The sequence below is a fragment of the Python bivittatus genome, unplaced genomic scaffold (assembly GCF_059951505.1).
Source record: "Python bivittatus isolate LINGU-HERP-01145 unplaced genomic scaffold, Pbiv_v1 ctg000440_np1212, whole genome shotgun sequence".
In the NCBI taxonomy this organism is placed as follows: Eukaryota; Metazoa; Chordata; class Lepidosauria; order Squamata; family Pythonidae; genus Python; species Python bivittatus.
The window spans coordinates 4,376,796-4,397,745 of NW_028277063.1; the positions used below are offsets into that span (position 1 = coordinate 4,376,796).

General features: G+C 40.0%; 1 protein-coding gene across 1 annotated transcript in view; it reads right to left on the reverse strand.

Moving 5' to 3' along the window:
- Window positions 1-14,495, reverse strand: part of KCNJ14 (potassium inwardly rectifying channel subfamily J member 14) — a 28,868-nt gene extending 14,373 nt beyond the window's left edge. The window contains exon 1 of the mRNA XM_007439963.3: window positions 14,260-14,495. The gene's annotated coding sequence lies outside the window, so the exon portion shown is untranslated. The remainder of the gene's footprint in view (window positions 1-14,259) is intronic.
- Between the last annotated feature and the right edge of the window lie 6,455 nt (window positions 14,496-20,950).

Consider the following 20,950-nt stretch of genomic DNA (forward strand, 5'->3'; position numbering starts at 1 on the left):
TGTGACTCTTTAAGGCTGTAGTCCTAGTCAGGCATGTCTGGGGAGTGAATATATACATGTGTGAATAGGTGGATCTGTGACAGATTAAACACTTAATTGGGGGAGTGTCTTTTAAATACTTCTTCCTTTCTTGAATAGTGTGATAGTATTGGAGTTTCCACTCTGCTGTCCCTTATTCTCCTAAGTGGAGCATGAACATAAATTTGATATATCAATAAGTAACCATTTTTATGTCATGCCCTCCTGATGTTCCTTTCATCTCAACCCCAGTCCACAGCTGAAGCAGCTTCAAGTTGACTTTACCTGTTCTAGTTTGAAAATAGTGTTTGCCCTCTTTTCCCAACATAGTTTTTGCCATGGAGACAATCTAACACACTTCACTGATGAGGTGGTCAGGAGTTGGAATTTGCCCAGCAGCTCCTATTGGCCACTTTAGGGAGCCACAAGCATGACCGCTCCTGTCCGGTCACCAGTCACTACCCCACCCATCCATTTTGTCTTCGGACACAGAACAGACTGGATACCTGTCTTCTGTGGGGACATCCATCTGCATAATAATGTGTTGTGATGTTGCATGGATGTACCGAAGGGGTTTGCATCACCACAGCACAATGCTGCTTTTTAATAAAAGTGCTGGATCCTGTGAATGCTTCTGGACACTTGCACCACTAACAGGTGGCCAAGCCACCTCTTCTAAGCGTCTTTGCCCAGCCTCAGCATACCACACAATGATGGTTGGGCTTCCTGCTGGTCGTGACACTCGGTGAGAGGGGAAACAAAGCCAAGGGAATCTGTCAATCCCTTTCCTTAACTTGTCTTTCCTTAAAGCAGTAAGGTAGCACCATTCCTTGGCATCCCAACTGGGACAAAATAGGGCTCAGCAATGAGAACAGCACAATTACGCTAGCAAACTTTTTAGCTGGAGGACAGAGTGGATGAAAGCATTTCAGCATGACCATCTGGCTGTGCCCTTTCTTTCGCTCCCTCTCCCTTCCCTCTGCGTTTGGAAGCCCACATCATTTTACAATTTTGCTTTACGTAGGGGGTTGAGTGCCTATACCAAATCCTCCTCCAAATTAATACAGAGAAAGCTTACTTCCCTGTGCGGATAAACCCCGAGTTGATCTTTAAAGCCATTTTAATCTGTTATTAATCCACAGAAGTGGGAAGCAAATCACAACCATGCCCTGCTGGAAGTTTTAAATTGCCTCTGGATACATCATTGAAGCCCAGGAAAACCCCTCTTTTCAAGGTCAGAAGGTGATAGAGCAGCCAGCTCTCCTAAACTGGAGAAGATTCAGAATCTGCAGTAGCTTCTCTTCTGTAGGATATACTAATATATCCTACATATGTCCTACACATACTAATGGATCAGTTTATGGGAATTGAATTAGTATTCTTCCAGGAATATACAACCAGGATCCCCAAGGAAATAGATCCCATTCAAACATTACTCTAAAAAGCTTGAGGACTACAGAAGAATGCTTACTGTACTCATAGTGTTCTACATCAGCAGCCCCATATTTGGTAGTAGCTCCTGCTGGTCCTTAGCTAGGCCCAGAAGCTAAGCAGAGTCAAGCCAGGTCAGTACTTGAACTGTAGTACTTGGCTGTAGAACAGATTGGGAAGTCAAACAAACATCCCAGAATAAAGCAACAACAAACTACTTCTGCCAAGAAAACTGCAAGGCTGTGGCCATACAGTCATCAGATGTTGAGCCTGACTCAAATGAATTAAGTTATCCTATTTAGAGTCTCCATCCTATATTGTAGCTTTAAGCTGATGTTGCATGGCACCGTTGGCTGAGATGCATTACATTTACAAGGCAACTCATGTGTGGTAAGAACATTTGTACCCTTTACTCTAAAAGTAATATAAGTGCAAAAACAGGCTTTTCCAAAATCTCACACCAGGAAATGTAACATGCAAATTAGACTCAAACCTTGTGAAATAGGAATTGAAAGGATGGAGATCAGTAAGGGTTTAACAGTAATTGGGAACAAGTAGGTGTGCTCAGATAACCAAGGAACAATGGTTGATGTACATTTTTCTGATCGGGAGCCAGCAAACCTTCAGTGCGTGATTTCCAGATTAACAGGTGAGGCTTCTAGACAGACTTGAATCCCAACCTCTCTTTTCAGAAACAAATTGCTGCTTTTGAGAGATGGCCCTTGGGCAGATTAAAAAAAACAAACCACCAGACAATAGGGTTTTCAGCAGTTGAAAGTGGTTGAGAAAAGGCAGAGCCCCGCATCTTTTTCTTTCTGGCCAGCACAATGTCATCCTATTCATACAGCCTACCTTCTATATGAATTGTGAAATGACTTCTTCTACATTTCTAAAATTATTCTGTGCCCCATGACACCGTTCTTGCTTTTTTCCTGGCATGCTCCCCTGCCCTTTTAGCTATTTTTCTTTGCCCTAATTAACCTGATTAAGAGTCTTACAAATTTATTTACTCTTTTGTAACCTCTTATTTGAAGCCAAGTGATATTATCCTGTCAACAATTTCCCTTTTTGCTCATTTTAATGGACAAGACTGAATAGCAACTGATCTTGGGACCCTCTTTGATCCCACTGCGTCAACACTGGCATTATCATCCATTAGGGACGATAGCAAAATGTGCATTATTTTTCCACACAGCAGGGATATGGAAAATGATGCCAGATAGCAGAGTGGCTTTCCTTTCATTCTCTGACTCCATTCCATACTATGTGACAATTATATCTGTTTTGGCCCTTAATCTCCAACAAAGACAACAAAGAAGACAAGCAGCTATTTTAGGGAACTCTCAGTTCATACATCGTGAGCTTTCTGAATATACAGCAGGGTTCACTTCCTCAAATCAGTGCTGCAGCTATGTTAACTCTGGAGTGATTGATCTTAATGGGGAAGGGGTCTTCCTTCAAAAGGTCAGTGAATGTCCCTTCCTGCTCATTCTGCTGAAGTTCTGGTGTTCTCTGCACAGACTCCCTCTGATGATCCTGCTTCCACAAATTACATTAAAAAAAAAAAAAGAATAGGGGGGTCATTATCACTTCAATTAACTGGTCCAAAATGTGGGGCAGGCACAGTGTTCAGCACCCCTCAGTTCACCCATATCACACTGCTGTTGCATGAGTTACACTTGTTCCCAATCTCTTTCTGGGTGCTGTTCAAGGTGCTGGTTATCACCTTTAAAGCCCTACATGGCATAGGACCTGGTTATTTGCAGGACTGCCTCTCCCTGAGGGTATTTGCCTCTTCCACCAGGTCAGATACAGTGGGCATGCTCCTGTCCCTTCCCTTACAAGTTGCCATCTAGTGGGACCTAGGAAGTATGCCTTTTCCATAGCAACACCCTTCCCCCCAGGATCTGGCAGGTCTCCACTCTTTTAGCCTTCCAGGAGGCTGTGAAGAGCTTCCTCATACCCCAAGCATTGAGGTAGGGTCAGGTTGGAGCCCAGGGATGGTATTGTTGAACACCTTGGAGAAGGATGGTTGAGGCACCAGGTTTTTCACTTTTATTGTTTCTATTGCTGTTTGCTTTTATTGCCGTATTGCTTTTTGCTTTTATTGCCGTTGTGAGCTACCCAGAGTTCTTAAGATGGGTGGCCATATAAGTCTTTTAAATAAATAAATAACAAGACATGTACAGAAGGTGAAATAAAGAAAGTAAGGCAGAAGTTAAGATTGAATAAATCTGCAGGACTGGAATTTCAAAGAAATGTTGACAAAACCATTAAGTCAGGTAATGGATGAGATACAGTGAAGTCAAGTACTTCTTTCTTCATGACAAGAGGCATTCATTTCTTTGATTTATAAGGAGGGAATGACCCAGCCCATCCAGAGTCTCATAGGCATATCTTCTTATTGAAGGTAGATAACAAGCTTTTTATGGGTATTCTTGCAAAGAGGTTAACTAATCTTTTAATCAGCATAATTCACCCTGATCAGACTGGATTGTCTGACACATGAGAGATAATATCAAATATATTTTGAATGTCACTGACAACATTCATCAAAAAATAAGAAAGCAGTTATGATTTTTCTTGATCTGGAGAAAGCTTTTGATACATTTGATATATTCCATTCATATTCATGATCTCGAAGAAGATGAAGTGCAGTTCAAGTTTCCTCTGAGGAAAAAGAGTATTTGTAATGAACAAAGAACTAAGAAAATGGGTTTTTGCCATAAAAATGTGCTATTATGAAAGGGACAAGACAAGATTTTCTTCTCTGTTTTGATTAGAATTAGGACCATTGGCAAGGAAGGTATGACAAGAGAGTAAAATTTCAGAAATCTACTTAGCAAAACAAGAGCATAAATGAAAATTATCTGCTGATGATGTTGAATTCACAGACATTTACCTAAAGGATTCCTTAGAATCAGCTTATAGAACAGTACACTGTAGTATCAGTAGATGAGTAAGACACAGATGTCTATATGGAATCTAACTGAAGGGGGAAAAACAGCATTTGAAACAACAACAGGGTTTAATATCTGCGTTATATCAATCATGTAATTGGAGAAGAAACAATGAAGACTTATTTCTTACTTACAGATATGGCAACATATAATGGCTGATATTTTAAGATAGAAAAAGTTATCTTGGCTGGGAAGAATATTGGCAGTAAAAATGACAATCTTACCAGGAATCAATTTTTTAAATAATTCCAAACAATCATAATAAGAAATGAAGAAAAAATGATGAGTGAATGGCAAAGCCAAATAAGTAATTTCATTTGGTCAAATAAATGATCAAGGATCAAACTTAAAATTGGATTGCCTGTACCAAATTGTAGGCTACTGTATACTGTTAAGATGGCTCTTTAACCTGGATCACTGATCAGATAATATCATCTTATGGTTGGTTTACTTCTATGGAAGGAGCAAGATTCTCAGAAGACCTGCATAAATCTTATTTATCATATTTATATAGCCGCCCATCTTACACATCTCTGTTGTGATACCCGTAGAAATGTCCAGGGCATAAAAAACCATTCAATTACAAATTGCTTATTAAAACAGTGGAATAAATATAAAAAAAGAATCAACCCAAGTATATTGCCTCTTGCTTCAATATAAAATATTTAATTTCATGAAGGTGAACATGCTATACAGTTTGATCAGTGGAGAGACAATACTTCATTTAGACTGCAAGATTTAACCTTTGATAAAACAAAGATGAAATATTTTGAGACTCTTTTCTTGGAATGGTCAGAAACAACTCATTGGTTTCAGTATCTTGAAATAAGTAGTATGCCAAAGAAGCTAAAAAAATAAAGGGATAGGGCTGAATTTGAAATGCAGATAGCACAAAACTTAGAACATCTGTTAGGGCTTCTGTATAAGTTGCTGGTGAAATATGATTCAGAAACTGAGTAACTGAAAGACCGCATGATTAAATGGATGCAGAAAAATTCAACAGGACAATTGATATACAACAATGGGAATATCACTGGAAGACAAATACCAAATTTACTGTGAATATTACACTCAAAGAAAACTGGTATAAGATTTTTTTTGTTGGAATATTACTGCAGTGTTGATTGCCAAAAGGGTAATACGTATTCAAGAATCCACTGGAAATGTAATAATCCACTTGGATCATTCTTATATCTGGTGGCAATGTCACAAAGCTCAGCAATTGTGAAATATGATTCATCAGAGCAAGAAACAAATTTAAAATATTGGCTTTCCATTCTTGATAGGTATTTTTCTGCTAAATACAATATCACCAAGCCTTGTATTCCAACTAAATATACTGAGTTGGCTTTATATATAACAACTGTAGGGTACTCTATACCTCCTACTGTTCAGTTCCACCATAAGAAGATGGCAGATTAACCTTTGGGAGTATGCATCAATGTCAAAAGTAACTTCATATCTAAAAAACAAGTTTGATACTAACTTTAACTTAATTTGGAAACTGTATGTGGACTATAATTTCACATACAGACTTCTGCCACATACAAAGTTTGGGTTTCTTTTAACATAAGTTTTTAAAACACTACATTTTGTTTGATTGGCCATAGAGGTACTGCTTCAGATTAGTTAGAATTTCTTGCTAATTTATATTATATTCTTATTAATTTGTCTGAAACTTCTGACGATCTTGACTGTTTTTGCCAATTTCTGATTTTAACCTTAGCTCTTAAAGCGCTAAACAAATCTACGGATTTCATTTTTGCTCAATATTCCTTGTAAGAATAATGGTGGAATGTTTTTTCTTTTTTCTTTTAACATCTTGTAAATTCTCAAGTAATTTTTATATTTTGTAAACCCTTCATATATATGAGAAAAAGAAACAAGAGAGAGAAATCTCTTTCTCTCTCTTCTCTTTTCTTTCTATTTCTTTTATTGTCTGTCTTAACCATAAAAGCTTAAAAAAAAACAACAACAGAGGACCACATCCAATTTCTTAAGTGGGGATTAATTTGCTTTGGAATTGTTGGGAGCCAGACAATTGGCAGCACCAACTCCTGTTCTTGTGCCAGTCCTAGATGTCCAACGTCTGACCCCTGTCAAGTCTGTAGCCCCTTGCCAAGCAGCTGATGTGCACTGAGCTACATACCTCTTGTACTGTATGCTGTGTGTTTCAGCCCCCCATCAGAGAAATGGAAGCAGCAGTTCCCCACCCCAGGCGAGAGGGCAGTGCTTGACTAAGAAATGAGGGAAATAAGAAGACGCTTCCAGCATCTCCTCCATGACTTTTATCCAAGGGGGATCTCCTGACATCCCTTACTTCCTGCACTGTTATACTTGCATTTACCAACTAAGTTCATTTACCATGCAATAATCCACTCTGCACAGATTTAAGGAGCAAGATGATATTTTTCCTTTTGAGGAAAGGACCATAGACTGGAATTGCTGTCCCGCTGTTGAAAACATATCTGACAGCTGCAGTGCCTCCATTTTCACGCACGTGCATCTAAACATACGTACATTGGAGCAAGCTGGATCCACTTGTCACCTAAGGTAGAGGAGGGCATTTGTGGCTCACTGGCCATCTACATCCTTTAGGGTTTTTTCCCCCAAAATCCCTCACCCCAAGGATGCTCCGCTGAAATTGGACAGGTGATTGCCAAAATTCTGTGGCACGATTTTCTACTTTTTTTTTTTTTTTAAAGAAATAGCAAGCAAAATAGAGGCAGTAAGACTCAGCTACAGTTATTATTTTTTCCTTAAAAGAAGCTCCAGTCTAAAAGAGGAAGAGGAAAAAGAATATTCTTGCCCAGAAAAAGTTGCATGAACTTAGAGATTTAACTCCTAGCGTTTATGGAGGAAAAACTGAATCTGGAAGAAGGCTAGGCCTGGACTCTTGCATCAATACAACTTGCAACACAGCGACACCACCCAAAGGCAGAAGGAGGTGCAAGACAGGACTGTCTGTCCCATCACATTCAAGAACTTTGGTTAGAGTGGTCTGGCTTTCTGCATGCTCCTGACATTATTATGAGCCCGGCACTCTGCAGGCAACTGGCTCTACTGCTTTAATTTGTTGCTGCATTTAGTCTGTGAACCTCTGTAGTCAAAAAGGTTTGGGGATTTCATCATTCAGGGAAAAGACCATAACAGATTCATCCAAGGAACTCCATATCAATCTCTGCCCCCCCAATACTGGGTTTCCCCAAGCAAGCAAAATTACTAGGTGGTCACCAATTTAAAAGATGTCTTAGGATAAAAGTTTTAGGCAGCTTATCTATTATATTTCCATATGTTTGCATATGAAGAAGCACCATTGTTCTGGGGCAAAAAGCATCCTTTTTAGATGGAGCCTTAGTGTCTGCACTTTTGATAAGAACTTATATTATAAACATTTAAAAAACTGGCTATACATTTTCTTGGGGCAACTTATTAATGGGTCAAAAATATCAGTTCAGATAGCCATTTCATCAAGGGAATACTAGAGCACTCATTACTTTTGAAGCCTTCCTAGATGGTCTCTCCTGGGGACATGCGTGGTTGTCTTTAGCTTTAGGGCAAAAAGGCCAAAAGAAAAAGGCAGGAACACAGTTCAAGATATCTTGCAAGAGGAGTTTTGTGTGTCAGCATAAAAGTATCAAAAAGTCTCTTGCAGCTGAACCAAGTCCAGGATCCTAGGTGTCATTGGTGGCCAACGGGTTCTTCTCCAAAGCCCAGAAATAGGAAGAATACCATCAGTTCAGGACAGAGGTGTCTTTAATAGTAATAGCAGGAAGACTTAGTAGACTAGAGGGGACAACTACAAGGTTAGTGCAGGCAGACAGGATCCTGGCCAGCCATCTCTCTCTCTCTTGCTCAAGATGCCTTTCAGTGGTTTTTGCAATTCATGATTTGCACATCTGAACCATTTGCAGTCTGGGACCTGTGAAAATGTATGTATTTCTCACATTAGAATTCCTGTCCTCTGGAAAACAATTGAATGAAACCCACTACATTTTAGAAATCCCCATCTTTTTTATATTGGTCAGTGCTTTCCTGGATGATAGTGATTAAGATGAATTAGCATTTGGAAGAGATGTTTGGTTCCCTTATGTGGCATTACATCAAGAGTTAAACATGCTTTTCCCAAAATCAAATCAAGGGTATTTTAGAAACATAGATCAATTTGCTAGCACTGGATTTTGAATGAAGGTGAAGTCTCCCTTGAGTTGAGATGGACTCTTGGTGACTACATGGACCCATTCATGTAGCCTTTTTGGCAAGAGTACAGAAGTAATTTGCTTTTGTTTCTTCCAGAATGATTTTTGATGTCCTACTATTTCCTGGTGGGACTCCTATCCAAGTAGTAAGCAGAACCAACCATTCTTAGCTTTTTGGATCAGGCAAGTTTGCTTACTGCATAAGTAACTATTGCATTTCATCTGCAGTGTCTTGCTGCTTGTTTTCCTCGGAGCAATGACTGATTGGTAGAGCCACACGGCTACAGTGCCTGTACAATCACTACTGCTTGTGTGAAGGTGATACATACACTTGGCCATAGTGCTGCCCCCTAAGCATGGCACCCCAGTTTACTACCTGGATTGATGGTCCTAAAATTGAGCCAAATACCTAACGGAGCGGGTGACTGTACTCTGCCCTGTCATACCACTGTGTTTACCAAGGCTATGAGAAGCACAAGAGATGCTGGTGTGATATTTCATATCTGCTTTGTGAGGGCAAATAAGTAAAGGCTCCCTTGCATGGAGCTTAATTTCTTGTGGCTTCAATATGGCCTATACCACTGATTATATTATTCTTGGATCTGGTAATATATTTTTGGGGAACTGGCTTTGTTCATGAGAATAGCAAAGCAAACAAACAAACGAACAAAAAATGGGAGAAAAGTCACAGCCACTCTCTGTTGTTTGCTCTCCAACAACTATTAACAGATCTCTGTGAATTTGTCTAATCCCATTTTAAAGTCATCTAAACCAGTGGCCATCACCTTGCAATTTATGACAACAAATTTCATCAGTGATTCCAGTATGGCATCCTGATTCCTGGTCCAGTAAGACCTATTTGGAGATGCTTTGAGGGAGGAGCTTGAGTTTCACTTCCCTCATGAAACCCATGTTGAGCTCTAAGAACGACTCTGTTTGGGCTTGCCAAAGCCATTTCACTGGCTGAGAAGAAGAAGATGGCATCTCTTTCGCCCCACAGACAGTTGAATCTTATTTTACACTAGAGACAGGACAGTATCCTCTCACGTGCCTGAGGGCATCAGGCTACCCCAGAGAGCACATAGGAGATGGGTGGCACACAGAGGTCTCTGTATATGATCAGAGAATGAATCTCAAGAATAATCATCAGGGAGACTGCCACTTCTGTCCTAACCCATACATACCAGCATCTGCCGCCTGAGGTGGTTGCCACGTTTTGCTAATGGTAGGGCAAATGGCTCCTTTGCCCCTAGTGCTAAAGGAAGTCTATATCTGTGTGCTTTGGATGGCGATGGGATTGTGTAAGTATTTGTGCAACTCAGATACCTTTGTGAATCTGGTCACCATTCAGTGCTTAGCCTTTATCTGTTGAGAGAAAGGGTGTAAAAGCTTAAACATGAAAACATGTCTCTTCCCAGAATTGTTGTTGTGCTTAGTGGATGTTTTCCCGCCTATTGGTGACATTCAGAAGGAGGGCAGCAAACCCTGAAGGTTGAACCAATCACTTTGCTTAAACCAATCCTGCAGATGCATCAGGAGGGCATCACCAACTGGCCACAAGCAGAACAGAGAAAATAGAGGCAGGATAGGGATCAGCAAAGATTATGCTGGTATTGTCTTCTACTGATTCAAGGATGAGTGGAGGGCACTTTTAACTTAGGAGCAGGAAATGTCCTGACAGTAGCCCAGCTAAAGTCTACTCCCTTGACTCGCCTCATTTATTTCAAATCCCATTGAACCATTCCGATGTCTACAACATTTCTGACAGGCCAGAGAAAATATTAAATTTCCAGTAAATATATGCATTTCTAGAACTAGCCCAGCTGAGAATTCATGAATTATCAGAAAGATCAGCTTGGAGTCAAGGGTAGCAAAATTTGTGATTAGGGTAAGCAAAGGTTATTAGATGTGTTCAATGAAAATATTTTTGACTAAAATCTTGGGAAGCAAATGAGACTATACTCAATGGGAAGTATTTCAAGAACGTCCTTTTGGCTCCTTGGAATACTTGAAATGTCTGGTCTGATGGCTTGTAACAATTATATTGAACTTTAGCAAGAGATTATTAGCCAGGTGAAATGTAACTGAACAAACAAAAATAGCAGATGGTTGTCTGACAACTATTTTCCTGATTATCTATTCTTCTCTGTGAGGGTATCAATCCAATAATAAACAAATAGACAAATAAATTAAATATCTATCACAGACAAAAGTCAGTCTAAAAACCTTACCAGAGCAAGGACAAATTCTAAATTACCTTGGTGCATTAGCATATGACATCACCATCCATTAAAAAAAATGGACGGTGGAGCAATCTTAACTACCACATAGATAGCCCTTCTCCAGGATGATATGTCCCCAACCTGGCCTTTCAGGTCTTCCGGTGGTAGAATAAACACCTCTGTAATCAAGGTCCTTCACCTTATTGGTCAATACAAATATTTGTCTATTGCATGTTTATTTATGTATTAATTAAATATATGTTGCTTTGTTCCTTGAAAGATCTTAGTCATATGTGCCATCCTAAGGATCAGAAGACCCTACGTGATCAAGTCAAAGTTCTAAGTAGTCCAGGATCATGTTTCTCACAGCGGCTAGGGCAGTTAGAAGTTGACAGACCATGACAAACCATTTCCTAGAAGCAGGTATTCAGTGGAATTCTGCCTTCAAATTTAGAGGTTGCACAGTATCATTTAATCTTTTCAGTGATCATGACGGAAAGTCAGGCTGAGTGATGATAGAGTGGAAAATAAAACTAAAATATCTCTGTGATCCTAGTCCAATTCTCAATAACTGTCATACTAACAGTATTTGTGATCAGTGGGTAAATGCATATCTAAGGATCAGTGGACCTGTTGATATTCAAAAACAACTGGTCTGAAATAGCTTGTAAGAATCAAAGAATTGGAAATAAAATTTAAGGAAACTGGACTCTTGAGTAGCCATCTACTGATCCTAAACTCTGAAACTTGATTTTAGTAAAAACACCAAGACATATATTGCTAATGAATAGATCCATAAGCCGATTTCAAGAAAATTTAAACTGCAGAGATGTGTTTTATGTTGAAAGCAAGCAAATTTTAGCTGTTTTGGAACATTGGCTTGACAAATCAGAACTCTAAATGTTCTATTGGTGTGGAATTTTGGTGAACTCTTCTTCAGGGAGCATCAATATGCCAACCAATTCAATTCTACTAATTCTCTTGACCACACCCAGCATCATTATCCACCTATCAGCCCTTCATAGCCCTTTGCATAGATGAACAATGCACTTGAATATGTATTCAGAATGCAAATAAATCCAGAGGACTTAAGCAAATAAGCAGAGCCACAAATACTTTCAGCAACTTCCGGTCATCCAGGAGTTCAATCCTACAAACTTGAGGAAGAAAATGCTGTCTTCACAGCAACTGAATCTAACATGAGATCAAGTCCATCACCTAAGTTTTCTAGTCCCTGATTGTGTGATTCTTATCAAATGGAATAAACAATGACTCAGTATTCTAGTTAGTCACAACTGAGAATCAAATCTGGCATCTGAGAGCCACATGTTAGCTTAGATACCTGAACCTGGGCAAGGAAGTAACTGTTTTTAGCCTCTAGCTACAGAAGTACATCAAGCTTTACTTCCCATGGGATCTCTCCCCTGAAAGGTTCCTAATCTTCTGCCTGTATTTATAATTGTAGCTGGCATCAAGATCATTAGTCTGAATAAAGTAGGACAAAGATTAGAGTACAAAATGCTGGTGTCCGTGACTGTTGTTGTCATTGCATTTCTTATCATTCTGTTTAATCAGAACTGCTGGCAATTTAAATAGAGTCTGGCTAATACACAGTGCATGAAAATTGCAGCACCAGAGAAATCTCAGCCCTGAAAAAAAATTTTTTAATCAACTTAATGGCCTGGGCAATGAAAAAGAAATGAGCATCCAGAAACCAATGCCAGGTAAAATTTCAGGGAGAGACCATGCCACGGGTGAGTATCAAAACAGAAGAGAGATAATTGCCATCTGCCACACTTCAGACACTGGAGGAGGATGGAAAAGGGCTTCTGTGGACAATCCCAATATTTGGAGAGATTCATGTAGGAGAAAGCAGGACTTTGAGTACAGAAGCACTAAACTCTTGGGGGTGGGGGAGTTAAAGGCAGGAACTAGCACCTGAAAAGCATATATCAACATTAGTAGAATGAGTGATGAGTAGACACCAAAAAGATGCAATAAAATTTATCATGCAATTGACATAAATAAGTCACCTTGTATTGTGCTAGGAAATTAAGTAACAACAAGATTGATAATATTAGCAGGGTTGTCTGGCAACCTGAACACCATGCTGCCATAACTGAAGTCTCTAGATCACTGTTTCTCAACCTTGGCAGCTTGAAGATGTGTGGACTTCAACTCCCAGAATTCCTCAGCCAGCCATGCTGGCTGGGGAATTCTGGGAGTTGAAGTCCACACATCTTCAAGTTGCCAAGGTTGAGAAACAGTGATCCAGATAATAGTCAAGGACAATTTCAAGAACAGTTTTCCTTTTCAAGAGGTCTTATATGACACAGCAGCTCACAGCAGCGGAATATAGATGATGAAAACAAACTAAGGTGCGAAGGTGTCAATGGCAATGCAATGGATACAAATTTGTGTTAATATTTGTAAGCCAGGATGAAATGTAACTCACTGTTGCTTTCTCTATTCAGCTTGCTTGCTTGGTTTCCCTCCTTCCTTCCTTCCTTCCTTCCTTCCTTCCTTCCTTCCTTCCTTCCTTCCTTCCTTCCTTCCTTCCTTCCTTCCTTCCTTCCTTCCTTCCTTCCTTCCTTCCTTGTATTTCTCTGTCTCCTTCCCAATTACATAATTAACTCAGGAATATCTCTCTTTAAATGTTGTTGTTATTATTATTATGTGATAATAATATTAATCTTTATATCGTACTTAAAACTAAGCACAAAATAGTAATAAAAATATAAATTGAATTAGAATAGACAAACATACAAATAGACACATTAAAAATCTAGGTAACTCTAAGGGAATAGTGGAATACCGAATGGGTGCCCACTTCACAATAGAAAAAATAAATAAACTAGACCCTACAAAACCTATTAGCAATAAATGACTAATTAAATCCGTTAAAATTAAGCAACACACAACATTAAAACCAGGGATCCCTGTCACTGGGGCCACTCCAGGAGCCACAAGTCCCCAATCAGAGGAGCCACCCTATTCCTCAAATAAGAAGATGTATTATTTTCATACTGATATATTTTATATATTCGGCTCCTTAGGCTCTGTCTTCCATCGATTATTTGTTCTTCTACCACTCTCATAAAGGTAGATTTCTTTTGACTTCTACCTCATATTGTTTCAGTCCTATCATCTGGTCCTTCTGTCTACTCAGATTGATATTTTCTCTTCATTCCTTTAGCACTGTTCCTTTCCTAGCTCCAAACTGCTTTATTTTTTATTTTTTTATTAAAATTTATAACAAGGTAAAATTTATTAAATTTATACCTTGTTATCACATTATGAGTATATCTAGATTCTCAACTTTGGCCTATTGGGGTGATACATCAAGTCCAATCGTGCTCTGCAAGCTGCTGTCAACCTCTGAGGCATCACGCGCTGCCCTTGACACCACCTTGCCAAGGAACAACTTACCACATTGCAGCTGGGCATCTCCGCATCTTTTTTTAAAATAATGGTTGGCTTGTTCCTTCTCACTTGTAAGGTTCCTCTTTTCCTCTTTCTTGTCTCCTGGATGTTGAGATGTCAAGATATCTCCTGCTACTTCTTTCCTTCCTCCTCCTCCTTTTTTCCCCTCCTCCTCCTCCTCCTCCCTCTTTCCCACTCAGTTATTTCCTGATCAATGGCTAGAAATGTAGATCCCAGCAAATCCCTGGGATCTTTGCAACTTACCATGAGTTGAAAAGGAGGCAAGGACTAGTCCCTCCCCTGGCCTTTGGGGATTGGCTGATCTTGAGTGTCCCTCTCCAATTGTGCTATGGACAGCTGGAAAGACAGAGAGAGACAGATGAGGGGAAAAAATCAGAAAATAAATGTATAAAGATAAAATGTTCTGTTCTTTCTGTTTTTGTGGATTTTACCCTTCCCTTGAATTCATCAGTTCATTAGGTTTTTCATTTTCTTTTTTTAAGATTCCCTCCATTCCTTTATTTTTCTCTTCCTACACTTAGCAATAAAGTGATACAGCTTGTAAATCGATGCACGGAAAATGCTCCCAGGGGATCAGAAATGCCTAGTTGAATCCACTAATAGGTCAGGCTTTGGGCATCTGGGATTGAAATCTGAAGGGTTGCCTTTCCCTGCTGCAATGACCCCCCCCCACTTGCAAAATATATGAAGGGCATAATTATAAAAGAAGGCAGAGAAAGTGTCTCTTTCATGGTTCATTTTATTATCATTATTTACTGTTGAATGTTATCACTTGTCAAGACATGTTGGTAAATGTCCAAACCAAGCCCACTGGCTCGATGTCTAAGAGGCTTTCTGATAACTGTCAAGAACTACAACCTGCATTCAATAAATAATTAAATGTCAACATTTATTCAGGACACTATGAATTATTAAGGACACTGGGAGATATCCAGGACTGTGGAAGGTTGAAGTCACTTGGACATTCAGGCTAATTGTGAGCATTCAGCCATGTGTCTTAATAAATGTTGACAGTTACAAATCAATGATAGCACAATGGATGAAATGGCTTTTTGGTCAAAAGCTGTTTGAAGTTCTTGAGATTTACTGGACAAACATTCCTCATGTTAGGAATGAATGAACATTATGACTGTAAGATCAACCAAGGATAGCCAAATCAACTTGCTGCTTTTGTGAACACTTTTGGGAGCACCAACTGCTCCTTTAAAACACTTGTTTTCCTGTTTTTGGGCCACTTCATAAAAGCAACTGGATATTGATTTAGCCTTATTTTAAATTACCATTGGTGACGTCATGACATGGCCAAATCCAGCAGATTGTTTAGCATCAGGACTTTATGCAGATTCCTGTGTGATGACTGAGTGACCAATCCAGGAAGGAGGAATAACTAGGGAAAAAAAATTAAGAGAAGCCATTTAACAGTAGCATCTTAGAGGATTTTTAAAAGGCGAGTGTCCCCTCACTATGCCTTTTCAAAGAAATCTCCATTCAAACAAAATGGCTAACTGGGACCTGAAAATCAAAAGCTGGGAATATTTTGTGTAGCATGCATGCATAACTCATATACATAAAGCTGAAGCTATTTTAAACAGAATAAAAAGAGGATTCCAGCTTCTCTCCTTTGTGATATACCTTCTTTGTGTAAAAGCAAATTTTATATTGCATTGGGGATTTTACATTCCCATTCTGGACCTATTTAACCATAGGGCAAATTTTGCCTCACTTTTGCAAAACAACAACATCCTTGTTTTTTGTCTACTTATTTTTCACTGATACAGGTAGTCCTTGCTTAACGACCATTCATTTAGTGACTGTTTGAAGTTACAATGAAGCTAAAAAAGTGACTTACGACTGGTTCTCACACTTATGACTGTTGCAACCCCCCCGCGGCCACATGATTGCGATCTGGGTGCTTGGCAACCGGCTTGCACTTATGATGGTTGCAGCATCCTGAGTTCACGTGATTGCCATTTGTGACCTTCCCAGCCGTTTTCCAGCAAGCAAAATCAATGGGGAACCACACGATTCACTTAATGACCACGTGATTTACTTAGCAACCATGGTGATTTGCTTAACGACCACTGCAAAAAAAGGTTGTAAAATTGGGTCCAGTCATGTGATGATTTGTTTAACGCATCACTTACCAACCTAAATTCCAGTCCCAATTGTGGTCGTTAAGTGAGGACTACCTATGTAATTTCTTTCTTCCTTTGCCTCATACTGAACTCTTAACAATTCAAACAGCAGCCATTTTGATTTGGGTTTATATTTGTGCATCTTCTCTTTTGTTCATGTGAGGAGTATCTGGGTAGCAATAGCACTGGCCAAATTCACTTAGAAATTGAGGTTGGTATTTCCACAATGACCAGCTATCTCATTCCTAAGCCAATGGCTCCCTCTAATGGTGAAAAAGGAGACGTGAGCTGAGAATGAAGAATGTCTCAGTTCCTAAACCCCAGCAAGGGAAAGCCAGCAGGGAGTGATGATCCAGCTGTCTTTCGAAGCTGCTAATTCACCATAATTGAGGTTATGTTGAGGACTTAAGTATCTAACAAATCCCAAGGCCTTCTCTGTTTTAGTGCAATGTTCAACAGACCTGACATAAATGTTTTTTTTTTTTAATTCCTCAATATTCCTCAAATATTGAATTTGGGTACAACTTTTCACGGAGCAGCCATGTTAATCCTTGAGAGCAGAGCGAGCAAAAACGATGTGTTTACAAACATGCACGTGGTCGTTAAGCGAATCACATGGTCATTAAGTGAATCATGTGGTTCCCCATTGAAAATGCTGTAAAGTTCATGTTTACCCAAGTACCTTCGCTTCTTCTCTGAACCTGAACTAGCGCTAGGAATAGGTAGGAACAGATGTGCATATCTTATCCTTGTAATTATTGTACCCAACATTAAAAGAGGACGTGTAAAATGGACAGCTTGAGAGATATCCTTCCTTCAGTAATCTCTTTTCCCATTAAGACACTGTCAATTTTAGAGTGGCTCTTGGTGACACCATCTGCGCTGCTTTTGTGGATGAGTTATGGAAGAGTCTTGCCACTGCCTTCATCCAGGAAGATTTTTTGGGGTCTCTGTGTGTTAGTTTAGCCCAGTGTTCTTCAACCTTGGCCACTTTAAGATATGTGGACTTCAACTCCCAGAATTCCCATGGCTGGCTGGGGAATTCTGGGAGTTGAAGTCCACATATCTTAAAGTGGCCAAGGTTGAGGAACACTGCTTTAGCCAACAGGCCTGGAATTCACAGCTGGCCCCCCATCCAGGTATTAAACAGGGCTGATCCTGTTTAGCTTCTGAGATCAACCAAGGATGGCTAAGGGCACCTATTTGTTAAGGCTCTACTCACAATTGCATAAGGAAAAGTAGCCTGTTTCTTATGCAGGCTTCTCACATTCACGATCAGGCCATCTTGCAGCAATTACGAATAGTGTAACATGATATTTGTTTCTTTCTAGCAAGACCCTTTAGTCAGAACTCAAAGAAATATGGTTACCTGGATGGATTCCCCTTGGATTAACAAGCCAAAACAACAAACAAACAGGCATACAGTAATACAGATATTGTAGAAAATCTGTTGCATTCCAGTGATTCTCCTCGAGTCTCCCAAGTACCTGTTCTCTGTGATTTAGAAAGGCAAGCGTTAGGTGAGCTATTTTTACTCGGTTTGTTAAGTGGAAGACAAAAAAAACCCCTCTTGCCTCTCTGCCTGATTCATGTAAAAAGAGTCCTCTAAAGTACGCCTTCCAGTTTCAACCTGTTTTTTCTCCTGTAAGCATGTTCTCTCTCTATGTTGTGCTGTTTCTTAATATTATAGATTTTGCTTGATGCATGCTTATATTATTTGCATGCGTGGCTATCCGCACGCACGTTGTTATCTGAGCAAAGGATTTGGAACCAAGGCCACTGTCAGTTTCCCGTAGCCCTAGTTGTAATCTCCAGGCACACAGAAAATAAATTCACAGTCTATGGAACTACTTCTTTTGACACAGGTCTTCTCGATTTTTTAAGATCAGTGCATGCCAGAGGAACCAAGACATTCAGAGTGCAAAATGTAATGGTTCGTATTTTAAATAACAGGCAATAAGGGTCAATCCTGCCTTGAAATGGGGATATTGGAGGCTGTGAATACTCTACTGTTAAGGGAAACGTCTCTTGGACCATGCCCAGAGGTGTTCTTTTTCTAAAGTAAGAGGTGTTGAGAAAAATGGTCTAGGTCAATGCTTCTCAACCTTGGCAACTTTAACAAGTGTGGACTTCAACTCCCAGAATTCTCCAGCCAGCATTGCTGGCTGGGGAATTCTGGGAGTTGAAGTCCACACTTGTTAAATTCTTGAAGTCCACACATCTTACAGTTGCCAAGGTTGAGAAACATTGATCTAAGCTATATCTCACAATAAACTCTATCTATATATATTATGGAGGTGTGAAAGAGAAATGGATCCTTCAGACTTCCATGGAACTTTCCTCTTTCCAAGTTGCTCTATAACTGAGGAAGAAGAGGGAATCGAAGGTAATAATGATGAAGGTGTGGAGAAAATAAAACTAACAAATTAAATGGAGGCTGCACCCTTTTTCCTCCCTGTCTTTTGGACATGACCAAGGTCAAACCCCTGTCTTTGCCTAATCCTATCAGACCCCAAATGACCCTCCCTGCCCCCAGACAAAGCCCCCTGCAATCCCATCTAAATCAAAGAAGGGAAGCCTGGCTCACCAGCTCACAGTACAGAAGAAGGGCAGCCCTAACCAAGGAAGGGCCACACAGAGAATCCCCAGCCTGCTCAATCAGCCTGATGACCTCCACATTCCATCTCCTCTAACAATGGACTTCCCCAGCTCTGCTGCCCTCCCGAAAGGGCCACTTTGCCTAACAAGAGAAATAACCCCAGGTACATGGACAAGGAGGAGAGCCAGTTTGGTGTAGCAGTTAAGGCACCAGGCTAGAAACTGGGAGACCATGAGTTCTAGTCCTGCCTTAAGCACAAAGCCAGCTGGGTGTCCTTGGGCCAGTCAGTCTCTATTAGCCCTAGGAAGGAGGCAATGGCCAACCACTTCTGAAACCTTGCCAAGAAAACTAGAAGAACTGTCCAGGCAGCTGCCAGGAGTCAACACTGACTTGAAGGCACTCACACACACATGGACAAGGACCTGCCTAGCTTCCCCCAAAGTTGCCACCCAATCAGATCCTTAGGATTTCCTGCCTTGTAGCCCTCAACTTTTGTAAAAATCTTTGCCTTCCCATTGTTTGGGGTTCCTTTTTCTTTAAAGCAGCCACCCAATGATCATTGCAAGAAACCTGGTCCGTTCTCCTCAGTGTGGTGCTCCTTCATCAGACGCAATCCACAACAATGTATAGTAGGCTGTCACTTGAAATAGTGGCTTCTTCTTCACTGGAGGTCTTCAAACAGAGGTTGGATGGTCATCTGTCAAAGATGCTGTAGTGGATCCTGCACTTAGCAAGGCCCAAAAGAATGAATATTCCCTTCCAACTCTGTGATTCTATATAGTAAATGATTCTTGAATAGTTTTGATCTGTGGATCCCTTGCTTCTGAAGAAGGACACTATATTATACCTTTCTTGGCTGTCTTTAAGTGCTGGTTTGCACATGATTCCTCCTTGCGCAATAAGATATCTGCTGCTTCATTATTATTGATAGCACAGAAAACTCAAGCTGGGAGAAGCCAGACAGTTTTCTCATTTAGCTCTTCAGCATGCTAGGAGCAGACACATGGCAAAAAGGTCATCCTACTGATTCCACTCTGATTTTGTGCTGACGCACTTCTGTGACATGCTCCTCCTTAGGTAGCCAAACCAGTTTTTTTTTTCCTGGCTCAGGTGTTTTACAACTTCAGTGGCACAATTTGCAACATGGGAGGTCTGTCAGTTTGAGAACAAGCTGTTTTTCCATTGGCAGGAACTCTACCTCAATCTGCCTTCTGAACTTGGAGCTCATGATTTTTACATGGTTCCTTGGAGGAAAAGCAATTACTCTGGTTTAGCGTCATGTTCTTTCCTGCATATATTTGATTTTATGTTAAGAGAAACTTAAGTTTCGGATATGGAATACTCCCATATAAAGAATTATAATCCAAAAATATTTTTACATAATTTCCATCAAAATCCCCCTTCTGCACCCCATAGCGCCTCATCTCTTACATTTGCTTCTACTGTGATGGTTTTTCTCCTGTTCAGTTTAGCATCAACAAAGATACATTTCAAAAATCTCATATTCCTGAAGAGCCAGTGCCGTGCCTATCACTGCTTGGGGCAGAGGTGAAATAAACTTTTAAGCACCAAACATTCAATGCCTTCTGGCTGGCTGGATGTACCAATCTCTTTTTGTCTTCTCCCACAGTCAGCCTGGTTTAGCTCTTACAGAAGTTTTGCTAGTCCATGTGTGAATGAATATATTTGCCGATTTTGGTAAACTCGTATTAAAAATAGAAAGCTATGCCAGGCTTCCTTGTGAACAATCTGCTTATGGAAATACTCAATTTAGAAAAATAAGAAACCTTTAGAAAAGTAAGTTAGAAAAACTTTAGAAGGAAAAACTGAAGATCAGTTTATTCATGCAGGTCCATCATTTAAATGCTCCTTGTTTCTTTAGGAGCATTGCTCCCCAGAAGCTTTTATCTTACAACCAGAACTAGCAGATGCCAGCTGTGCT